The sequence below is a fragment of the Mobula hypostoma genome, chromosome 21 (genome assembly GCF_963921235.1).
Source record: "Mobula hypostoma chromosome 21, sMobHyp1.1, whole genome shotgun sequence".
NCBI lineage: Eukaryota > Metazoa > Chordata > Chondrichthyes > Myliobatiformes > Myliobatidae > Mobula > Mobula hypostoma.
The window spans coordinates 48,259,302-48,282,202 of record NC_086117.1 but is presented as its reverse complement, the minus strand read 5'-3'; the positions used below and the strand labels follow the sequence as shown (position 1 = coordinate 48,282,202).

The 22,901-nt window shown below is 44.4% G+C and overlaps 1 protein-coding gene across 4 annotated transcripts in view; it reads left to right on the top strand.

The window, feature by feature from the left end:
• Positions 1-17,787: 17,787 nt before the first annotated feature.
• LOC134359996 (endoplasmic reticulum mannosyl-oligosaccharide 1,2-alpha-mannosidase-like) overlaps positions 17,788-22,901 on the top strand; it is a 97,318-nt gene continuing 92,204 nt past the window's right edge. For 3 of the 4 annotated variants that reach the window (XM_063073958.1, XM_063073957.1, XM_063073955.1), the window contains exons 1-2: positions 17,788-17,831; positions 18,320-18,400. The gene's annotated coding sequence lies outside the window, so the exon portion shown is untranslated. Of the gene's footprint in view, positions 17,862-18,319; positions 18,401-22,901 lie in introns of all 4 variants that reach the window. The other variant, XM_063073956.1, reaches the window with a different exon arrangement.

Here is a 22,901-nt window from a genome sequence, read left to right as displayed (position 1 = left end):
ATACAGGCCCTTTGGCTCACAATATTTTGCTGAACTTCTAACCTATTCTGAGATCAAACTAACCCCCTCCACATAGCCCTCCATTTTACTTTCATCCATGTGCCTATCTGTCACAACCACTGATTCCGCCATGGAGTCTGAATGCCCTTTCAGGCGGGCAGCTGAAAAAAGACAGCAATTGTGCACTTGGGAATGCACTTTCCACCCAATTTGTGTGTCTTTGTAATTGTTTTTTAACTTCCTTCCTTTTGCTGCAATCTTGTCAAGTTTTGACCGAAGCACAGTGGTGACCATGCTCTCTGCTTATCTTTGCCCACATTCTGGGAAAGAAGACTAGTGCTTCAGATAAACGCAGTTAAAGGAGCAGTGTTAATTTAGTTCGAGGTTACAGCTTTGGGGCTGCGGTTATAGCGTGAGTTTTTAGTTAGCAGCCCTGTTTACCTAACATTTATTATTTTTCTTTGATCTGTACAGTTCTAATTAAAATTGAGTGATCTGTTCATTCCAAGTCTGCATCTTTCCCTCCGCACTTGGGCCATCACTAGACCTCTGTCAGCAAGAGCTGACCAACAAAGTGGTCCCAGCAAAGAGAGAACAGCTGAAATTGGCTCTCAATTTCGTTGGTCAGGTAGGAGAGAAGTTGAAGTCAGTGGAGGCTGGGAGCGCAGAAGTGGCTCTCGCAGTTCGTCAACTGCTTTCAGAGTGGTAAGCCCAGCCCAAACCGAATTTTGTTGCTCAGGCGGAGAAGTTAAAGTCAGTGGAAGCTGGGATGGCAGAAATGGCTCAAGTAGCACTCTCAGAGAGGCGAGCCCTGCCCAAGCAGGAAGAACAGGTACCAACATTCATCGCGATGGTTTAGTAACTTGCCACAGACAGCCAGAATCAGATGGCAGCCATTACGGCTCTCACTGCTGCTATCCAGTATCAGAATCAGGTTTAATGTCACTGGCGTATGTGGTGAAATCTGTTGTTCTACAGCAGCTGCACATTGCAATACATAATAACAAAAACTGTGAATTGCTGTATGAAGTTATATTTCTATCTAATGGTCCTTTAAGGTTGCTGCAGCTGGGGTTGGTAATGGGGACAAGCTCCCACTACCTATTAAATGCTCCCAATGGTGTGCACCTCAGATAGCCTCTGTCAACCAAGTCCATCTCCTGGCCTTCACATGTGACCTAATTCCAGGCCTGGCGGAACTGTTTCTACTGACAGAAGAAGAAGCAAAGGTGGGTTACTGGTGCCCAAAAACCAGTCGCTTCAGGCAGATGCAGCTCGTCAGCCATGGTTGGCAGCTCATCTAGGAGAAGGAAAAGTCTGATCTCAAACTTCTGCAGCCTTGCCTCTATACCCACTCATGGGGAAGGCTTCCGGAGTAAACACCAAGGGAAAAATCCCAAGCTGGAGTCCCTAAGGCAGTCCCACATTGAGTTCAAATGCTGACTGGCAGCTCCTGTGATGCTGCTGGTACCAAACTGCATCGGTCTCTGCCGTTCCTTTGGGTTCATCAGCTGCGTGGAGAAGAGGAACTTGCTACATGGGCAACAGTTTGCTCTCCATATCATACTGCCCAGGCTTGCCTATCTAGACAGCTAGGACACAGTATCATTGGTCAAATTTGACCAATGGAGACCTCAGATGTATAAATAAAAATAAATATATGTAAGGGGTTTCTTCTTTTATGTTACTGCGAAGAATAACAAAATGGCTTCTTTGTTATGTTATTTTAAAAATGGCTTTTCTGTAATAACTGCAATGTAAGGAGTTCTCTCTCTCTCTGCTTGTTCGGGTTATATTATTGATAAGAGAGAGAACGAACCAATGAGTGTCCATGTTATTCGTTTTGTGGGTGATATTCTGTCTCATATGGCTGGGAACTGTGTGGTTTGGCAGGCTTTTCGGGAGGAGAGCCGAAGAGGACGGACGTGCTGGAAGCGCTCTGGTCAACCACCGTGGTTGGTCCCGAGCGGCGAGTCGAGGGGGTCGGAGGGAATCGTGTGGTGGAAAGAGGACCCCGTTCATTGAGCTCCAACGGTTGTGCACGAAGTGGTTGAACTCTGATAAGTCTGGCGCCTTTTACTTTCCCTTTTATATTGTATCTCTACTAATTACATAGTTCCAGTAAGATTTATAAACTGTAATCTGTAACTGGTACATTGTGTGCTGTCTGATATTTGATGTGTGAGTTGGTACCAGGTGGCATTACACAGTAACTACGCCACCGTGAGACACGGTTTGGCGGGCAGACGGGGTTTCCCCTAGATAAGCACGAGCCGATATATATATATAATAGTAGATTAAATAAGTAATGCAAAAGCAGTAGTGAGGCAGTGTTCATGGGTTCAATGTCCATTCAGAAGTCTGTTGGCAGAGAGGAAGAAGCTGTTTCTGAATTGTTGAATGTATGGCTTCAGGCTCCTGTACCTCCTCCTTGAGGGTAGCAATCAGAAGAGAGCAGGTCCTGGGTGATGGGGGCCTTTAATGATGGATGCGGCCTTTTTGAAGCATCACTCCTTGAAGGCATCCTGGATGCTGGGGAGGCTATTGCCCATGATAGAGCTGACTGAGTTCACAGCTTTCTTCAGCTTATTTCGATCCTGCGCAGTGCTCCCCCAAACCCCCCATACCAGCCAGTGATGCAGCCAGTTAGAATGCTCTCCATAGTACATCTGTAGAAAATTGCCAGTGACTGTGGTGACATACCAAAACTCCTCAAACTCCTAGTGAAATATAGCTGCCCTTTTGCCTCCTTCGTAATTGTGTCAATATTTATTCATTTATATATAGCACAGATACAGTGCAGAATAGGCCCTTCTTGCCCTTTGAGTCTTGCCACCCAGCATTGTGACAATTTAACCCGAGCCTAATCATGGGCAATTTACAATGACCATTTGGACTGTGGGAGGAAACCAGAGCACCCGGAGGACACCCACGTGGTCATGGAGCAGAACATACAAACTCCTTACAGGCAGTGGTGGGCATTGAACCCAGTGTACTGGCACTGTAAAGCGTTGTGCTAAGCACTACGCTACCGTGCCACCCTATGTTGGGCCCAGGATAGATGCTCAGGTATGTTGACACCATGAACTTGAAATTGCTCACCCTTTCTGCATCTAATCCCTCTATGAGAACTGGTGTGCGTTTCCTCGTCTAACCCTTTCTGAAGCCCACAATCAGTTCTTTGGACTTAATGACCTGAGTGCAAGGTTGTTGCTGCGACTCCACTCAACCAGCTGCTCTTTCTTGCTCCTGTACGCCTTCTCATCACCATCTGAAACTCCGCCAACAATAGTTGTTTCATCAGCAAATTTATAGATGGCATTTGAGCTGTACCTAGCCACAGAGTCATGCACGTAGAAAGAGTAGAGCAGTGGGCTAAGCACACATCCCTGAGGTGTGCCAGTGTTGAATAGGAATAATTTTCCAACACCATCTACTCACCCATCTAACTCCCCGCCAAATCTTCAGTCAGACTTGGCTTAACACAGCCTAATGTTCTTCACACGTGGTAACTTCCCCATCAGCCAGGATGCTCATCGCCATCCGCCTATCCAGAGGTGGTTATCACTGTTTCCTTCACCAATCGAACTGCAGCTGGCAGCTTCTGTCATGCTGATTTATCTACACCGGATCCACATCTTTCATTCCATGTTCATTAAGTCTTTTCTAGAAAGGATATAATTGCAAAGGGGGACAAAGGTGAGGCCCTTACTGAGGACAGAGCACTCTGTCTCAGAGAGTTGAAGGTCAGAGGGGATGGTAAAGACCTGGCAAGAATGAGAAGTGGGATCAGAGGGGGTAATTGCGAAGGGGGATAAAGGCGAGGCCCTTACTGAGGTCAGAGCGCTCTGCCTGCCTGGCCTGCTGCGTTCACCAGCAACTTTTATGTGTGTTGCTTAAGTCTTTTCTGTTGTCTCAGCTCATCTATTCCACCATTGGCAGTGTTTCTACATCCATTGTACCGTCTAAATCTTCTAACTGCACTCAATGTCTTGAAGCACCAACGTCAGGCACAAAGTCAACAGTTACCTACTTTGAGTTTTATTTTCCTGAAGTTGCTTCTGAATCTCATCACCTCTTCATATGATCTTCACCCTAGTCAAACCTCTCTGTCAGTCTTCCTAAATTCTATCCTCAGAATCAACATCGCAACAATGACCAACGCAGCCAAGATGTACTGGAGACACTTCATGAAACTAATCCTTCTTCTTTTAAGTATACTTCTACTAATAATCTATGTGTAATTGGAGCCTATAACTGACATTTTCATAATGCATTTTTGGGCCAACTGAGTGATCTGGTGCTTTTACTGCCTCCGAGGGAATTTGTCATGGTTGAAGGCGAGGTTGGGAATGAAGTGTACGGTCTAATGGTGAGCACAAAACCACGTTCAGCTCCACTTCTCGACCAGCTCGCAGATTAAAGCATTGAGCAAGATTGAAGTCAACAAGGCCAAGAGCAGAAGGCGAGCAGCTGTTCAGAGCCATCTGCCTGTGTTTGACTAGTCTCCCTATCCATCTTGTTGACCGCTGCCTGAGGAAGATGCAGGAGTCTTGGGTCTTGGGCAATGTTTGATTGGCACAGTTGATGGATTGGACTCATTGTTAGAGGACTTTGCAGTTTATGATACACAAGTTTTTGGTTTCTGGTTACTCTTTATTGCTATTTTGCGTGATTTTATCAGGGCAGAGCGGTTGTGTCTCACAAATGACACAGTGTTAAATTTAACTGAACTAAAATAAACTGATCATGTCTAGACAGTTTCAAGGACCCTGTGGTTTGATGTTTACTATTCTGTGTGCTCTTCTCTCGTTTTTTGCTATGTGCTCAATTTGCTCCTTTATTTCAAAGTTTTTCTTTGAATGGGTTCCATGGTGTTTTCGTGACTGCCTGCAGAAAGATGAATCTCTGGGCTGTACAGTGCATACTGTACATACTTTGATAATAAACATACTTTAAATCTTTGAATCTTTGATCTTTGAATATTGCCAGTCGTATTCCAACTTGTGTTAATCATTGCAAATGTTGGAGTCATTGTTGTTGCAAATGGTTGTTGCCACAATGATCTTCCTGCTATTGTAATGGTTGTTAGCTGCTGTCTTCCTGAGCCCCCCAACCATTTTGTGTTTGTTTTTTCTAGATTTCCAGCACCTGCAGAAATTTCTTGTGCTTAACTATACGTTCAACATATGGATATGATTTATGAGGTTATTTCTGGTTATCTGTGAACTTTCTTGTATCAAAAGTTTATTAACAGCATCATGGAAGACACATAAAAGTTGCTGGTGAACGCAGCAGGCCAGGCAGCATCTCTAGGAAGAGGTACAGTCGACATTTTGGGCCGAGATCCTTCATCAGGACTAAGTGAAAAAAGAGCTAGTAAGAGATTTGAAAGTGGGGGGGAGGGGGAGATCCAAAATGATAGAAAACAGGAGGGGGAGGGATGGAGCCACTATAGTCTCACTATACTCCTTGCCCATCCTCTGGGCTTCCCCCCTCCCCCTTTCTTTCTCCTTAGGCCTCCTGTCCCATGATCCTCTCATATCCCTTTGACCAATCAACTGTCCAGCTCTTGGTTCCATCCCTCCCCCTCCTGTCTTCTCCTATCATTTTGGATCTCCCCCTCCCCCTCCCACTTTCAAATCTCTTACTAGCTCTTTCTTCAGTTAGTCCTGACGAAGGGTCTCGGCCTGAAACGTCAACTGTACCTCTTCCCAGAGATGCTGGCTGGCCTGCTGCGTTCACCAGCAACTTTTATGTGTGTTGCTTGAAATTCCAGCATCTGCAGAATTCCTCTTGTTTGTATCATGGAAGACTTGCATTTGTCTGTGAGTTATAGGAGGTCCTAACACTAGACAAAAGGCTGAGCAAAACACCTGAGTGTTTTCAGCAGCTACTTCTCAAGGACAATTATTTTTTCCTGCCACCCTGCGTATCTCTCCTTTTTCTTTGAATCTTTACTAAGTTGTTTCCATGTATGCATCATGAAGTTAGTGTACTCAGTCTCAGTCATCCAACTGTCGGAGACATTTGAATTGACTTGACTTTATTTCTTTTATTCTTCACATGCATGAGGAGTAAAAATCTTTACGTTATGTCTCCATCTAAATGTGCAATGTGCAATCATAGTAATTCATAATAATTTATAATAAATAGAACTGTCAATGTAATATAGAGTACACTAAAGTCAGCGTGAGTTAATCAGTCTGATGTCCTGGTGGAAGAATGTCCTGGTGGAAGAAGCTGTCCCAGAGCCTGTTGGTCCTGGCTTTTATGCTGTGGTACCATTTCCTAGATGGTAGCAACTGGAATAGATTGTGTTAGGTCCCCAATGATCCTACAGGCCCTTTTTACACACCTGTCCTTGTAAGTGTCCTGAATCATGGGAAGGTCACAACTACAGATGCGCTAGGCTGTCCGCACCACTCTCTGCAGAGTCCTGCGATTAAGGGAGGTACAGTTCCCATGCCAGGCACTGATGCAGCCAGTCAGGCTTTTTTTGTTGCTTTAGCGTATTGTTACTTTATTAAAATACAACTTACAACCATTCCTGCAGGGACTGTGAATATGTAGGTCAATGCTTTAGAATACCTTGCCAAGGTCAAGGCTGATGTGACTTTTTTACAGGACTGCAGACAGCCATACTTCTGCAACTGTTTGCGATGGTGATCGCACTGTCTGTGTGGTTGGGGGTGTGGGGGGGGGGCAACAATTGTTGTGCTTCCGGCCTAGGGATTCTCCTACAGGGGGACAACTTCTCAATCACCAAAGTCAGAGGGGTGATGAGGCGAGGGGGGGGGGTGCACCTCCTTGTGACAGACATAATGTACCGAAGCACTCCATTCTGACTCATTAAGAGGTACTGTGGGAGGAGAGAGAGCAGCGCACCACGCGTGCGCAGCCCTCCGGTGAAAAATGATATTGTATCCATTAAATAGGGGCCGTGGACAATTCTGATTTGATGGAGACGGACGTGAAGGTACAGAGGAACATCTGGAGAAATTTCTGAAACGCTCGTTCGTTGCTGTCGTTACTGCGCGGTCGGGAAACTTCCGGAGGGAAGGCCTCAAAATCCCCGGCCTTGCCTGCTGTTGGCGACCGAGATTGAGGTCGAATCGTTCGGACAGAGATGGCACTCAGTATCCGGTGTCGGAGAGCTGATTCGGAGGCTCAAAGTTTTCGGATGACTCAGAGACAGATTGCGGTCCGGCATGGCAGGGAGAGTTTTTCTTCCTTCTCCCGTCTGCATGAGATGTGGGACATTTGAGAGACTTTGAACTTTTACTGTGCTCATGGACTTCATCAAGTTATGGTATTGTTGCACTGTTGTAACTATATGTTATAATTATGTGGTTTTGTCAGTTTATTCAGTCTTGGTCTGTCCTGTGTTTTGCGATATCACACCGGAGGAAATATTGTATCATTTCTTAATGCATGCATTACTAAATGATAATAAAAGAGAACTGCATGTCTTCATAATCTAAGTAACCTAATGTGTCTGTGCAGAGTGACCAGCCACCCTCGGGCAGCCCCCATTGCTGCTGGCGACATTCCAGTCGGTCGTCCTAACCAGTGACTTCAAGTGCATCATTAATGCAATTGGGCGATCCGGCAGTGGGGACTGTAGGGTGGCCAGCACCTTCAGATTCCTGGTGGAAATGGTTAAAATAGCGGAGCTGTGTGACGTCTTCAATACCCTTGCAGGCAGGGTGCTGTCACAACCCACGTGGTCACAATCAGATGGCTCGGTCCACTCCCAGATCAATTTCCTCTTTGTGTCAGCGCCTGTCACAGTCAGATCCACTGACATCACGTTGGTGTTCTTCTCTGACCACTGCCTCCCTTGAGCCTCCTGTCCCTACAGCAGGGGGACGGAAGCTGAATGTCAAGCTGCTGACCCCAGAGAACACTGACCCTGTCTGATTACCCTGCTCACCGGTGGGAAGCGACCAAGGAGAACATCAAGGTGTATTTCATCCACAAAGGCAGGATCAGAGGGAACTGCACAAACTCCAGACAGAGTTGCAACAACTTCTCCCTCTGCATTCGGGGGGGGGGGGGGTGGATGTGAGGGAAGAGTCACAGGAGGTGAAGGGCCAGCAAGGCCAGCCGTTCACTGCCAAATCATCCAAGATCATCTTCCGATCAGGGGTCTGCACCATAGAACAGGACGAGCCGCGCTCACATTTATTCTTCCAAAAGGTTCACGGGGGGGGGTGGCGGGGTTCTGTGATCCACAGCCTTAATAAAGAGGATCGGCTCGGTAGGATCCTCACACGTGGATATACTGAGGATCTGCGGACACCGCAATGCCAGTCTGTATGATAGAAGAGTCACAGAGAGCACACCCTCTCAGAGGTTCCTGTCTTCTATCAGGGAAATGTTAGACGACAGCAAGCTGGAGAGTCTGGCCAGTCTGAAGGAGCTGACTGGCTCCACTTGTTCCTTTAACTCAAATAAAACTCCTGAAAGTGACAGCTTACCAGTTGAGTTGTACTCGGCTCTGTGGGATTGGACGGGCCTAGACCTGCAGGAAATGTACAATTCTATGCTCTAGCTGGCAGCTAGTCACACACCATGAGGAAAAACACTGTTACCCACATCTACAAGCAGAAGGGGGAGAGGGATTACATCAGGAATTGGAGACCTATTTCATAGACTACAAGATCCTGCCCAAGGCCTTCACCAATAGGGTCAAGTCTGTTCTGGGACAGATGATCTATCTGGACCAAACTTGTGCTGTAGCTGGCAGAAAGATCTTTGACAGCCTTGTTTTGCTCAGGGACACCATAGCCTATGTGCAGGGCAGGAGGTGGATACCTGCCTGGCCCAGGAGAAAAATTTTTGGCAGGATATCACACACATACATGGTGGACATTGCAAAATGGGCTTTGGGTTGGGAATCAGGAATTGGAACCAACTATTCTACACAGTCATCTGTAGTGCAGTTCAAATCAATGGGTGGTAAACAAGTCTGGAGTCAGGCAGGGTTGTCCACTCTCCCCTGTCTTTTTCAGGTGCTGTATAGAACCCTTCACTGAAGCCATCAGGAAGGACAAGAGCATAAGAGGAGAGACTTTGCTGGGCAATGAAGGGATGTAAGCGAAAATCTGCCTATACATGGACATAATTGATTTCTGCTCGGTTCTGAGGTCAGTTTGCAGACTGATCAGCATCTGCAGTCAGTGAGGGAGCTGACAGCAGGAGCCAGAGTCAACCGCAAGCAGACCGAGGCCATGGTCTTTGGCAACTGGCCCAACTGATCCAGTGTCCTCTTTACCATGTAAGGAGGCCTGTGTTGTGGTTCATCCCAAGCAGCTGAGTGACAGAGGACAAACATTGAGTGCTGCTGGCAGATCATCAATGGCGACGCTGTTAAGTCTGCCCGAAAGTCGTTGGTCTGGCCAGCTGCTGGAGGAACGCTGCTAACTGGCACAACGCAGGCTGCCACAGGCATATGAGGGACGCACTGAAACTTGGTGCAACTGCTGCAAGGGCTCGGCAGGGAAGGATCACAGTACAGGGTTGTGTGAAGAAGCCCCTCAGTTATTGCAGTAGCAATCTGTACAACTAGAGGGCCATGAGTTGCAGCAGTGCTTTTGGTGTGTAGGAATGTAGTATAGCAGTCTGGAAAGTATTGATGATGAACGTAACGAATGGAAAGACATTGCACGGCTTATACTTAAGAATTAGATTATGAGGACACGCAGTCCTCTTTTATTGTCATTTAGTAATGCATGCATTAAGAAATGATACAATGTTCCTCCGGTGTGATATCACAGAAACACAAAACAGACCAAGACTGAAAAACTAACAAAAACCACATAATTATAACATATAGTTACAACAGTGCAAGCAATACCGTAACTTGATGAAGAACAGGCCATGGGCACTTGAAGTTCAAAGTCTCTCGAAAATCCCATGATCTCACGCGGATGGGAGAAGGAAAAAAACTCTCCCTGCCATGCTTCCAGCGCCGCAAACTTGCTGATGCAGCATCCTGGAAGCACCCAACCACAATTCGACTCTGAGTCGTCGGAAAACTTCGAGCCTCCGACCAGCCCTCCGACACCGAGCACCGAGCACCACCTCTGCCGAGCGCTTCGACCCCGGCCCCGGCAACAGGCAATAGACAAAGCTGAGGATTTGGGGCCTACCCTCCGGATATTCTCGATTGCACAGTGGCAGCGGCAGCGAACTGGGCATTTCAGAAATTTCTCCAGATGTTCCTCCGTGCTTCTCACGTCGTGTCTCCATCAAATCAGAAATGTGCATGGCCCCCTATTTAACAAATACGATATCACTTCACCGGAAAGGCCGCGCGCGCTGCATCGCGCCGCTATCTTCTCTTCCTGCCATACTTGTATTTTTTATTAGGAATAAAGTTTACTTTGATAAAAAATGGAGTTAAAGGGAATCTTATGGCTGTGCAGAGGTCGAGAGGGACACAATAATTATCGAAACAATACATGCTGTCAGGAATTATTACAGCTCCATGACAAACTCATAAAGAATAAAATGAGAGCTGGAGGAGATAGGGAAGGCTGATGTACTGGCTGAAGTTAAAGAACAGAGTTTGTTCTAAAGACTCTGAAGTTTACATCGAAATGTATTTGATTGATAATGCTGAAGTCCTGCTGAAGGGTGTCAGCCCGAAACGTCGACTGTACTCTTTGCCGTAAATGCTGCCTGGCCTGCTGAGTTCCTCCAGCATTTTGTGTGTGTCGCTCGGATTTCCAGCGTCTGCAGATTTTCTCTTATTTGTGAGTGATCATGATCCATCTTTGGGCAGAATTGAAAAACAAATAAAACTGTAGGTGTAGGAAGCTGAAACAAGGGAGCAGAGGCCAGAACAAGAAGGTGGAAGGAGGGGGAGGAACACAAGCTGACAGGCAATAGTTGAGTCTGGGGGTGGGGCAAGGTGGGTGAGTGGGGGGGGAATGATATGAAAAGCTGGCAGGCGATAGGTGAGTCTGGGGGAGGGGAAAGGTGGGTGGGTTGGGGAGGGCGGAATGAAAGGGAACGATGTGAAAGGCTGGCAGCCCTGACAAAGGGTCTCAGCCAAAATGGCAACTGTTTATTTTCCATTTCCCTCCATAGATGCTGCCTGACCTGCTAAAACCCTCCAGCATTATATGTTTTGCATTTTGTGTGCTTTGCTCAAGATTTCCAGCACCTGCAGAATCTCCTAAGGCAGATTGATGGATCAGGTGATAAGGAGCATGAGTACTGACTATTAGTAAGACATTTCAAAGAAGGAGACATCAAACATGACAATGTGAAATATTTCTTCCCACACCCCAAGAACACGTGGCATGTTAGATTAATGGATAAATATCAATTACTCCAACTGTAGGTGGCCCTTTACAATGGCCAATTAACCTACTAATCAACATGCCTTTGGAATATGGGAGGGGACAAGCACATGGGGGGATTGAATTGACGGATTTGCTCAGAGAGCTGGCAGAATGTCCTCCTTCTGCTGTATATTAGGAAATTAATATTTGAAACACAGTGCAAGGTAAAAAAAAAAGGCTATTATAAGAAGTTTCAATTGGAGAAGCAATGTCCTAATTTACAATTACAAAAGAAAAGTTGTAAGTTCCTGGGTGTGAACATCTTTGAGCATCTGTCCTATGCCCAAAACATGGATGCAATCATGAAGAAGGCACAGTATCGAAGTCAGAACTCTCACTTAGTTACTCTACTAAATGGTATTGTGAAGATACTGTGACCATAACTTTTTCATTTTTGCTTTTGAATATTTTGCAGTGCTTCAATTGTATCCAAACAGCTTTTCCGAAGGAAGTTTCAAAGAGAGGCCAAATTTTCTAAAACATTGTTAAGGACAGTTAATGCTACTCGATATTGTGGATTGGTCAAAATCTTCCGGCAGTAGTTGCTGATTGGATTGTTACATTTGTTAACTTCCTTCTTGCAATACTGGATCAAAACTTCGTAGTTTTATTAAAGGAGTACTGCAAAATGTCTTGACGGCCACCTTGCTTTGTTAAGTGGTATAAATGACACATCAAATTCTGTGACATTAGGTAATTCTTTTAGCTTTCCTTTTTTAACCAACGGCCTGCTGCACATTGTGTACACTGTTTGTAGCAGTGTTTCTATATTCTGCGTTTCCATTTGCTGTCTAATTCCAGGTCTTCTCTGTGTGCAATGCAAAGTTGCTCAGACAGATGCTTTGTCGGAGAATTGCTGCCACACCATTATTCTTTCCAAGCGTAACATTTGTTGCATCTGACATAAACATCACCATATTTTGAATATCAAGATTGTTGTTGATATAAAATATTTTTATTGCTTCAACAATAGTGATACTGTCACATACAGTTAGTTTCAAAATACCCATAAACAGTCTTATAAGAAGTTTGATTTTCCAGTCAAAACTTAAAATATAATGTTCTGTACAGAAATGTCTGTACTTTTGTACTTTTTAATTAGTGTACAGAATGCCAATTTCTGCAACACTTCCATTATGTTTCTGAAGCACAAAGCTGATGCACTCGACAAATTCAAATGTTCTTGCTGTGCCAATTCTCTTATATATTTGGCCTCATGTGCATGAATTTTTTGCATGGAATTCATACAAGCATTAATTTTAATGGCTAAGGTAATGTTATCAATTACCATTTTGACCATATCAGAGTTAGACTTTCACACATCTTTTTTTCACTCTTAACACTCTTGCGGAGTTTCAGTTAGCATGTGCAAAATTCCACGTCTTCTGGTTGTGTAATTTGGGAACTGCATCTATATGAATTCTCTGGTTAAGATGTCATTTTAAATAACCTAACTTCCATTCTTCCCATTGTTCTCCACTACTGAACTCGCCCCCAACTTTTGCTTCCACACAAATGGTGCATAAAACATCACCAGCATCTTGGCATGTAAAATTATTGCCAATTTTTATATTTTGTTTTTGATGAAAAGATGGTAGTTCAGTATCTACGAGTTGCAAAAGCCATTCTACCTCAAAATTTGAACAAGCTTTGTTCTTCAAAGCATTTAACTTCTGCTTTTCTTTTTGGCATCCTTAGGATACTAAAAATAATAACTAATATTATTTGAGAAAACTAAAAGTAATAATTATTATTTGCAAAATTTAATAAAGTAAGTCAACAAATTATAATTTTAATAAAATATCCTCAGTTTTAACAATTCTATAACAATGAATTTTTACCACTTTCTAACAATTTTTAATTACAAATTTCTTATTGGATTATGATTTCTTTGGAAGATTGCTTACAAAAAAAAAATCAGAATATGGAATTTTTCACCTGGCACTCTAGATTCACTCTTCAGGATCTCATCCCATTCCCCACCTATGTTGTTGGTATCAATATACTGTATACTATGAGATCTGGCTGCTCACCTTCCCCCTTTAAAATGCTGAGGACTGGATTTGTGACGTTCTTGACAGTTCCTTCCTGACACTTGGGAGGAAATATGCACTCCACATGTCTCTTTCACACGCACAGAATCTCCTGTCTGTTCGCCTAACTACTGAAACTCCTATCACCACCACTCTCCCCCACCCCACTTCCCTTCTGAGCCACAGGACCAGCTTGGTGCCAAGACTTGAGTGATCTGGCTCTTTGCTGTCTCTAAGGAGGTGAGCGGCCTCAAAGCCAAGAAACTTAGAGACTGGCAGGCCCATAATTGACTCTGTTTCTTGCTGATCAAAGCATCGAGTAAGATTGAGACACATGCAGAAGGCAATTGAGTTTGCAGTGCCGTCTACCAGTCTCTTGGTTACTGCTGCTGGAGGAAGGTGTGGGCGTGTGATGGTCTCTCTCCCTTTTGCACCCTGCTCCTGAGGGAAGGACCCTGCGTTCAAGTGGTCTGTCACTTGATGCTGTCAGTCGATGGTACCAAACTTCTGAGTTTGTGGGTTGGACTGTAGTTCAATTGGACTCTTTCAATTTTGTGTGTTTATATTTCTGTGTTGTCACTCCCATTTTTCTTGTTCCAATTTGTGCGATTTATTTTTTTTACACATTGGGGGGGAGGGCTGATGTTCTTGCTGCTATTTACATGATTTGTTTTTTTGCATGGTGGGGATTGATGTTTATCTTTGAGAGGTTTCCTTGATTTTCTTTGCTCTGTGGCTGTCTGGAAAAGACGAATCTCAGGGTTGTATACTGCATACATACGTTGGATAATAAATGGACTTTGAACTTTGCATTTGCAGTTTGTTGTCTTTTGCACACTGGTTGAATGCCCAAGCTGCTGTGACTTTCATTGATTCTATTATGGTTATTATAATGTTATGGATTTATTGTGTACGGCTGTAAGAAAATGAATCTCAGGGTTGTATATAGTGAGATATGTTCAATTCAATTTGTTTAATTGTCATTCAACGATACATGAATACCCATGAATACAGCCAAACAAGATAGTGTTACAGTGGGGCTAAGGTGCAAAACACAATCCTAACAGTCACACACAGCACAAAGCACACATAGCATATACAAGATAGCAAGCACATGTATGGTATCAGTAAAATACAGCCACACAAAAAAAACAATCCAGACCTCGAATCCATGAATGCTGGCATGTACTTCGATTATAAATTTACTTTACTTTGCCCACTTGACATAAGTGGCTTTGAACACGTTTGATTAAGAATGAGTTTTTGGGATACTTGGAGGCACATAATAAAATAGGCTAAAGTCAGCATGCTTTCCTTAAGGGGAAGTCTTCTCTGAAAAATCTATTGGAAATCTTTGAGGAGATAACAGGTAGGATAGACAAAGGAGAGGCAGTGGATAATGTTACTTGGATTTCCAGAAGGCTTTTGACAAGGTGCTGTACATAATGATGTTAATAAGAGCGCACGGTATTACAGAAAAGATATAGCATGGAGAGAAGATAGGCAGACTGGCAGGAGGCAAAGGAGTGGGAATAAATGTGGCTTCTTCTGGTTGGCTGCCAGTGAGTAGTAGTATTCTGTAGAGGTCGGTGTTGGGACTGCTTCTTTTCACATTATATGCCAGTTATTTGGATGACAGAATTGATGGCTCTGTGGTCAAGTTTGTGGATGATACAAAGATAGCGAAGAACAAGGCAATGTTGAGGAAGCAGGATGACTGCAGAAGGACTTAGATATACGAGAGGTGGCACACGGACTGCAGTGTATAGTCATGCACTTTGGTAGAAGGAATAAAGACAAAGATTATTTTCTAAATAGGGAGAAAATTCCGTTTATCAGAGGTACGGTGCAAAGGGACTTGGGAGTCCTCGTGCAGGATTCCCCACAGGTTGAGTCCATCCTATGGAAGGCAAATACGATGTTAGCATTCACTTCGACAAGACTAGAATATAAAAGCAAGGAAGTAACGCAGAGACGTTTTAAGACATTTGACAAACTTCATTTGAAATATTATCAGCTGTTTTCTGTCCATTTTCTAGGAAAGGATGTGCTGGCATTGGAGAGGGCCCAAGAAACAAAAAGGTTAATGTATGAAGAGCAATTGATGGTTCTGGGTTTGTACTAGTTGAAGTTTAGAAAAACGGGGGGAGGGGGGAGGATCTCATTGAAACTTATCAAATATTTGAAGGCCTCGGTAGAGTGTGTGGTGAAGATGGGATCAGAGGGCACAGTCTAAGCATAGAAGGACATCCCTTTAGAACAGAGATGAGGAGGAATTTCTTTAGCTAGAGGAAGATGAATATGTGAAATTCATTGCCACAGATGACTGTGGAGGCCAAGTCATTGGGTATATTTAAAGTGGAGGTTGATTGGTTCTTGAATAGTAAAAGCATCAAAGGTTACTAGAAGGCAGGAGAATGGGATTGAGAGAAATAATAAATCAGCCATGATGGAATGATGAGCCAAATGCAAATTCTGCTCCTATGTCTTGCAGTTATTGGGGGGAATGGTCACAGTGGTACTCTGCACCATCTTCATATACCCCTTCCTTCTCCTAAGAGACGCCCAGCTACCAGCCTCCTGCAATTCAGCTTTGATTACCTCCCTGTAGCTCTTATCCAATATCTGCCCATACTCCTGAATGAGCTGAAGGTCATCCAGCTCCAGCTCTGTTTCTCAAACACAGTCTGTAAGGAGCTGCACCCAAATGTACTTACCACAGATGTAGCAATCAGGGAGACTGAACATCTCCTAGATCTCCCACATCTTGCATGGTATCCATTCTCACTACTCTAGCTAGGCACTAATAAAGGAAGAAAGAGAAACTTAACAAAAATCTCAGCTAGCCACAGCCTCTTCTCACTGAAGCTTTGTGAGCAAAGCCTCAGTTCGCCACTCTAATTCTCCCACTCACGCAATGGCCACCATCAAAAACTAACTTTCTTTAATTGACCCTTGTCAAGTGCTAACAAACCAATGCGATCTCAAGCTCCGCAGGAAGTTATTAGACACTGCTCACGTTTTAAATCTGAATGCCAATGATGCCCAACTGTGTAACTCTGGTGTGAACCTCCCACCCTCTCTTTCTCTTCCCTTCCTTCCCTCCAATAACCTCACCCCTTCCTCTCCTCTCCTTTCTCCTCCCCTTCCTGCCTATCCTCCTTCCTTTTAACCTCCCCTTCCCACCACCCTCCACCTCACACTCCCCTCCTCTCCAACTCTTCCCTCTCTCCTTATCCGCCTCTCCTCACCTCTATCCCTCTCATCACTTTAACTCCTCCCCATTCCCCTTCTATCGCTCCACACCCCCCTCATTCCTCTTACTTCCCCTCTCCTACCCTCACTTCCCTCCCATCCCTTACCCTCTTCACTTACCCCCAACCACCTGTTCCCGCTACATTCCACCCTCTGCTCTCTCTCCCGTCTCCCCTAACTCACTCACCCTTCCTCCTCAAACCACTCTGCTCAGTCGACTCTCCCCTCCTCCTGCTCCTTTGTTCTACACCACCTCCCCTGACCCTCCTTCTCCTCTCATCTCTCCCCTACACCCTCTCCCCAGTCCCTTCCATCCTCTCCTGACTTCTTTACCCTTCAGCTCTTCCCTAACCTCTTCTTCCAATTCCCTTCTCTCCTCTCCACCCTCATATTTTCCCTTCCCTCTCACCCCTCCATTCTCTCACATTATCCATCACTCACCCTCTGCCACTCTACCCCTCCCCCACACTTCCCCACTTTTTCACCCTCTCCATTTCCAAGTCTCCCACCCTCCCATCACTCTCCCCTTCTATCTTCCCCTCTCCCTCTATCTCCACCACATCACCTACCCAGTCTCACCTATCACCCCTGCTGCCTCATATCCTGCTCTACTCCTCATATTCTCCCTCTTCTTCCCCTTCATCACCCCCTCCCTCACCCCATTCTCCCCTCCCTCATCACCCTACCCCCATTCTCCCCCTCCCTCCTCACCTTCATCACCCCCTCCCTCACCCCATTCTCCCCTCCCTCATCACCCTACCCCCATTCTCCCCCTCCCTCCTCACCTTCATCACCCCCTCCCTCACCCCATTCTCCCCTCCCTCATCACCCTACCCCCATTCTCCCCCTCCCTCCTCACCCTCTCCCCATTCTCCCCCCTCCCCATCACTCTCTCCTTATTCTCATCACCCTCTCCCAACTCCATCTCGCCTCCTTGATCACTTCATTCCCCATCTCCCCCTTCATCCCGCACTCTCCCTGCCTCCCTCCTAATCCCTTTTCACTCTATACCCCTATTATATCTATCACTCACCCACCACCTGCGCAGCTACGCTGATTGGCCGCCTGGTTTGTGACGTAAGCATTCTGACCGCTCTCGGCAGGCCTGCCGGATTCGCTCCGCCCTGAGCGGAAGTGACGCATAGAGCTGGAGCTGGCGTCTCTGTGCGGATGAATCGGCTGTAGGGTGAGGAGAGACCCGGGCGGCGGGGACAGAGTGAGCGGGTTGAGCGGATACTCGGGGTCGGACTGCCGTGGCGGGTGTAGAGGGAGTCGGGGGACGGTCCCGAGTTTGGGGTTGCTGTCTGGATCCTGTGAGGCAATTTCCCCGTGATGCCTCCCCCCCCCCACCTCGGCCTCCAAATCCCCTCGCCCTCACCCTGCGTCTCCCTCCCACCAGCCCACCAGACTGACATCGCACCGACCCACTTCCATAGGGCGGAATTAATGCTAGCTTTAAAAACGTTTTTTAATCTTTGTTCTGTGTTCAAGTTGTTAGATATGTTTAAGATATTCTGCTGATCTTAAAACTTTGATTAAGTGAGAATTTCCCAGCTGCTGATAGTTGTAAACAGCACCTTTTAAACCGAGCAGTTAATGTGTTGCACTCAGTAATGCACAGAGCAAGATGAAGGGTCTCGATCCGAAATGTCGACTCTTTATTTTCCTCCACAGATGCTGCCTGACCAGCTGAGTTCCTCCAGTGCCTTGTGTGTTGCTCCAGGTTCCGGCATCTGCGGTCTCTTCCGTCTCCAGGTGTTACACCCGTTTACTTATAGTTGCAGGATGTTGTTTTGAAAATATTCAGCACCTTAATTTATAGCTGAATGGGATTTGGAACCGGGTACAGAAATGCAAGAGCTCCAAAAATCCTGCATATCTGTCCATTTTATCTTTGGTGTCTTAGTTTAATTATTCTTGTAGCTTTTGTCCGTCCTTGCTAGCTAAAAGTGAAGTTTGTGAATGTAACGAAAGACACCAGGAACATCTTGTTATGTTGATTCTTTATGGTGCAGTATATTAAAATAGGGTGGCTGCACTAAGGTGAGAATGTAGGCATCCATGGTTGACAATGGCAACAGAGGGAACGTGGACTGCCTGACTTCATCACAGACATTGTCTCCTAATTAATGAGGGGTAGCAGTAACTTTTTACATAGTGGCTGATATCTGGGGTTTGCTGCCAGTGAAGGAAGTGATAAAGGATAATCACTATGTTACAAAGCATTAATGCACACTTAAATATGCAAATAACAAAGATTTGGCCCTAATGTGGGCAAATGGGGTTAGCGTAGCTGGGCTAGAAGTCGGTATGGAAATATCTGGTGGGCTGAAGGACCTGAATTTGCTATATAGACCTTTGACACTCAAAGTTGGTTTATTTTCGTTCCTAATAAATGCTGTGTCATTTCTTCATTTATCTAAAACTGCAGCTGATTCATAGTTTTTAACCAGTAATGCTCTAAGTTATATTACCTTCCTCTTTTCTTGTGAGGGGGGTGTTTGGGAAACTAGATGTACAAACTAATTTGCTGTTAAATTTTCTGCTCATGATTTAAAACAGTGGTTCCCAAACTTGCGTTCCTGCACCCTTGGCTCCAGACCACATTCCCAGTAACCCCCGGCCTTTCTGGCCATTACATAAAAGCTGTAAAGAACTTTGATTTATGATGCACAGTGAAAGAAAACAGGAACTGCAAATTCAAAACTCTCATGCAAAAATTCTTCAAATCTATTTAAAGATACAAAATAAATTATTTAATTACAGTAAAACAATTTTCATTAACGATTTTGGAGGTTGCATTAGTAGCCCAACTATTCAAATTCAAGTTTAGTTGTCATTTAACCATACATGAATACAACCAAATGAAACAATGTTACTCTGGGGCCAAGGTGCAAAACATAGTACCAACAGTCATACACAGCACAAAGCACATACAAGATAGAAGTAAACATGCAGTCCCCCAAAGAAACAATATAGCTCAAGTGCTATGTCATGTCCTGTAGCTTGATAGTGCATGGTGGTTGTGTGCGAGAAACAGCCCACAGCAGTTTGCAAATGAGCACAATCCAGTTTGTCTTTCACTGAGCAAACACTGGAAGTCAGCATGGGCACTGCACCACACTGCCTCTGGCATCTCTGTTAGGCAGCTGCAACAGGCGATCACACAGAATTGGGCCTAGTCTGCGCTACACCTGAGGCCATGCCACTCTCCCACCATTGGTCTCTTCAATAAATCAGTGAACCTTATTTGTAGTGCTCTACACTACCAAATACTTCAACTACCACTGCTTCATTACTTTTTCAGTTTTCAGTGAGATGAATGGACTAGGTGCAGTGACATCAGCTTCTCAACATCAGGCTGAACGTCACTCAGAAAGAGTCTCAGGTCCACACTTTGCCGTCTGTTTCATTGTGACTGGACTGAAACCACGCTTCGCTAAATATTATGTTGAAAAGGCAATAAAGAGCATCTTGACCCTTTTCCATGGTGCAGGATAGCATTCAGATTTCTTTTTGTGATTAAATGTCTTGCTATGATTTTTTTGAAATGCAGCTTTAGCTCAGTCATTTTGTAGTGAGGTCAGTTCTTCCTCTATCGTTCCTGTTAATTCCTCATTACAAGTGTTCAGAGATGGAATAATTACCCAAGCTGGAATTCCAAAAAGCGCACAAGTGCATTAAGCATTTTTCTTTTCAGAACCATCTGACTTCTGTGTGCAACAGCAAGAGTTCAGACTGTTCGTCATGCTCAATACAAAGCTCTTAAAATAAACGAGAATTGAGAGTATGCGACTTGATTTTATTTCTGCTGTGATAACAGCAGTTAATGATTTGTGCAGCCGATCACAGATGTTGTCTGTGAATCACAGTGAATGTTAAATATGCTAGGTACAGCTTTTTTAAAGCAAATAATAACCCCATTGTGCCCTAGAAAGTTTCTTTGCTTCACTAGAAAAAATATTTTCACCTAACAGACACATTGGCTGCTGTTGGTTGCTTGGTGCTGGTATAAATCCATATTTCAAATACTTTACACGATACTGTCTACACTTTCTCTTTTTATCTGCTTTTGCCATTTTTGATCTAGATTTATGACCATGGTCAATCGCCCTCAAGTGCTGTGATCAATAAAGGGGAAAGTTATGACATCATAATAGCTTAGGCAAAAACTTGACTCTCTGAAGATGCATGAAGTAGGGCAGTGATTTCTCAGTTGAGCTGTGGGCTATAGAAATCTGGTCAAGACCATTTGAAAGGGCAGATTCTGAACTTTTACCCCATTGAAAGTCATACCCTAATTCAGAGGAATTTCAGCATTTTAGGATATTTAGTATGGGAATCGTACCAGCAAACACTACTACAGCAGTGAACAGCAATAGTGCGCGGGCCGGGCCTGGCAATAACACAACTCCTTCAGTCCAGAATTCCCATGATGTGCCAAATACAGAAGTGTCACATTGCTTTTCAACAACTTTAACACTCTTCAATCAGTCTTAAGAGAATGGTGGGTTAGCAAGAGATGATGTGATTATGAGATCATTATAATCAGTTATGAGGCATTGAAGATCAAATGCTTATAAGTGATTCACTTCTTAAATTAAGCCTGCAATCCCTCAGCTGCCCCCCTCCCCCGGGTACTGATTGCAACCCTCTGCCCTCATTACCTGTGACACTCCCACTGTTCCCCAGGTGGGTGATAGCACCTACTTTACGCACCACTGATTTAAAGCATTTTTTTTCCAGTCTGTGCTAGGGTTGTAGGCATATATTTCAACACTTTTTTTAAGGAAATATGAACTGTTTTGGACTTGGGAATTGAGATTGCAATTTTTAAACAAAATATCAGCAGAAGACAAACTCGAGGGAAGCAGGCGATGATGATCAGCACAGAACAAGTATGCTCAGAAATCCAGGAGCTTTATTATCTGCCTCAGTGGTTGATGTATTTTGCACTCCTCCAGAACTCACCACAGCCTGTTTCAATCACATTTTATAAAAATCACTGAGCCTGGTTCCCTCACTCCTTTTAAATTGGTGTGTTTCTACTTTTTTAAGGGCACTGTGATTTTCTTCATGAGCTCTCTTTCAACTCAACTGGTGCACTGAAAACAATTATTTCACTAGAGTGTATAGAATCTTAAAAAAAAATTAAAATTGTGCAGTGGTATTAAAGGTAGTAACATCACTGGAAGATCTACCTGTCTGCCCCCAACCAAAGCCCCAACGATTCCACATTATTCCGTATTCACTTTATAATTTACAAACCACCTTACAAGGCGTGCAGGACTGAAGTGATACACTGACGTACAGTAAGTGGTACAGTTGGCTAAGGTTCACAAAAAGATAAAAAAACTATCATCCATTTTTAAGGATAGACTGAAAAGCACCACTATATTCATCCTTCGTGCAATCTTACTGGATCACAGAAGAATTGGTACTTGTGCAGTGTCACTGAGTGTCATTGAGCCTCTTGGGTGTGTGGGAGTGTCTGAAAGGCAGTCTTATTACTTGGATTCCACTTCCATTCACCTATAGTTGCAGATTTTATTGTCTCTATGTTCCCAAGAACTCAACAACTCAACTTTGGTTTTGTTTTGCCATTAACTCACAAGGACCCTCTATTGCTAGAAACACACCTTTGAGCTATTGGGGGGGCGGGGGGGGGGAAGAATCTTGAGGACACAGGGAAATTTTGCGCAGGCAAGGGGAGAATGTGCAGATTCTGCGCAGACAGCACTCCAGCCCAGGATTAAAGCAGAATCCCAGGATTCATGAGGATCTGTGTCTCCTGTCATTAAGAAAGCTCGTGTAACATTTGGAAAATTGAACACAATAGTGAAGGGAAGTAAGAGGTGTGACATCAGAGCACCGTTATGCTGCTGAGCTGCCTCGTAAGGCAGACAATGTTGATTAAATCGAACATTTTAATTTTAAATATGAATATTTTTGTAATGTTGATGACTGATGTCTCTGGTCAGTTTCCTACAGGTTCTTCAATTGATCTTGTTCTGTAAACACTCCTGCTATTTGATTTGTGGAACTTAATGATATAAAAGAATAATGTACTTTTGAAGGGAAACACATTTGTAAGCAAATCTGCTCAGAGTGCATCATCTTGTTGTTTGTATGACTTCTTTGTGCCTTGTGTTCTTTTAATTGTTTGAGGGGATTAGCCATGTTCAACTGGCAGAACGGTGTGAAGGAACACAAGTTCGTTCTGTTTCTATTGCAAATTTGATCCCTAAGCCCTTTT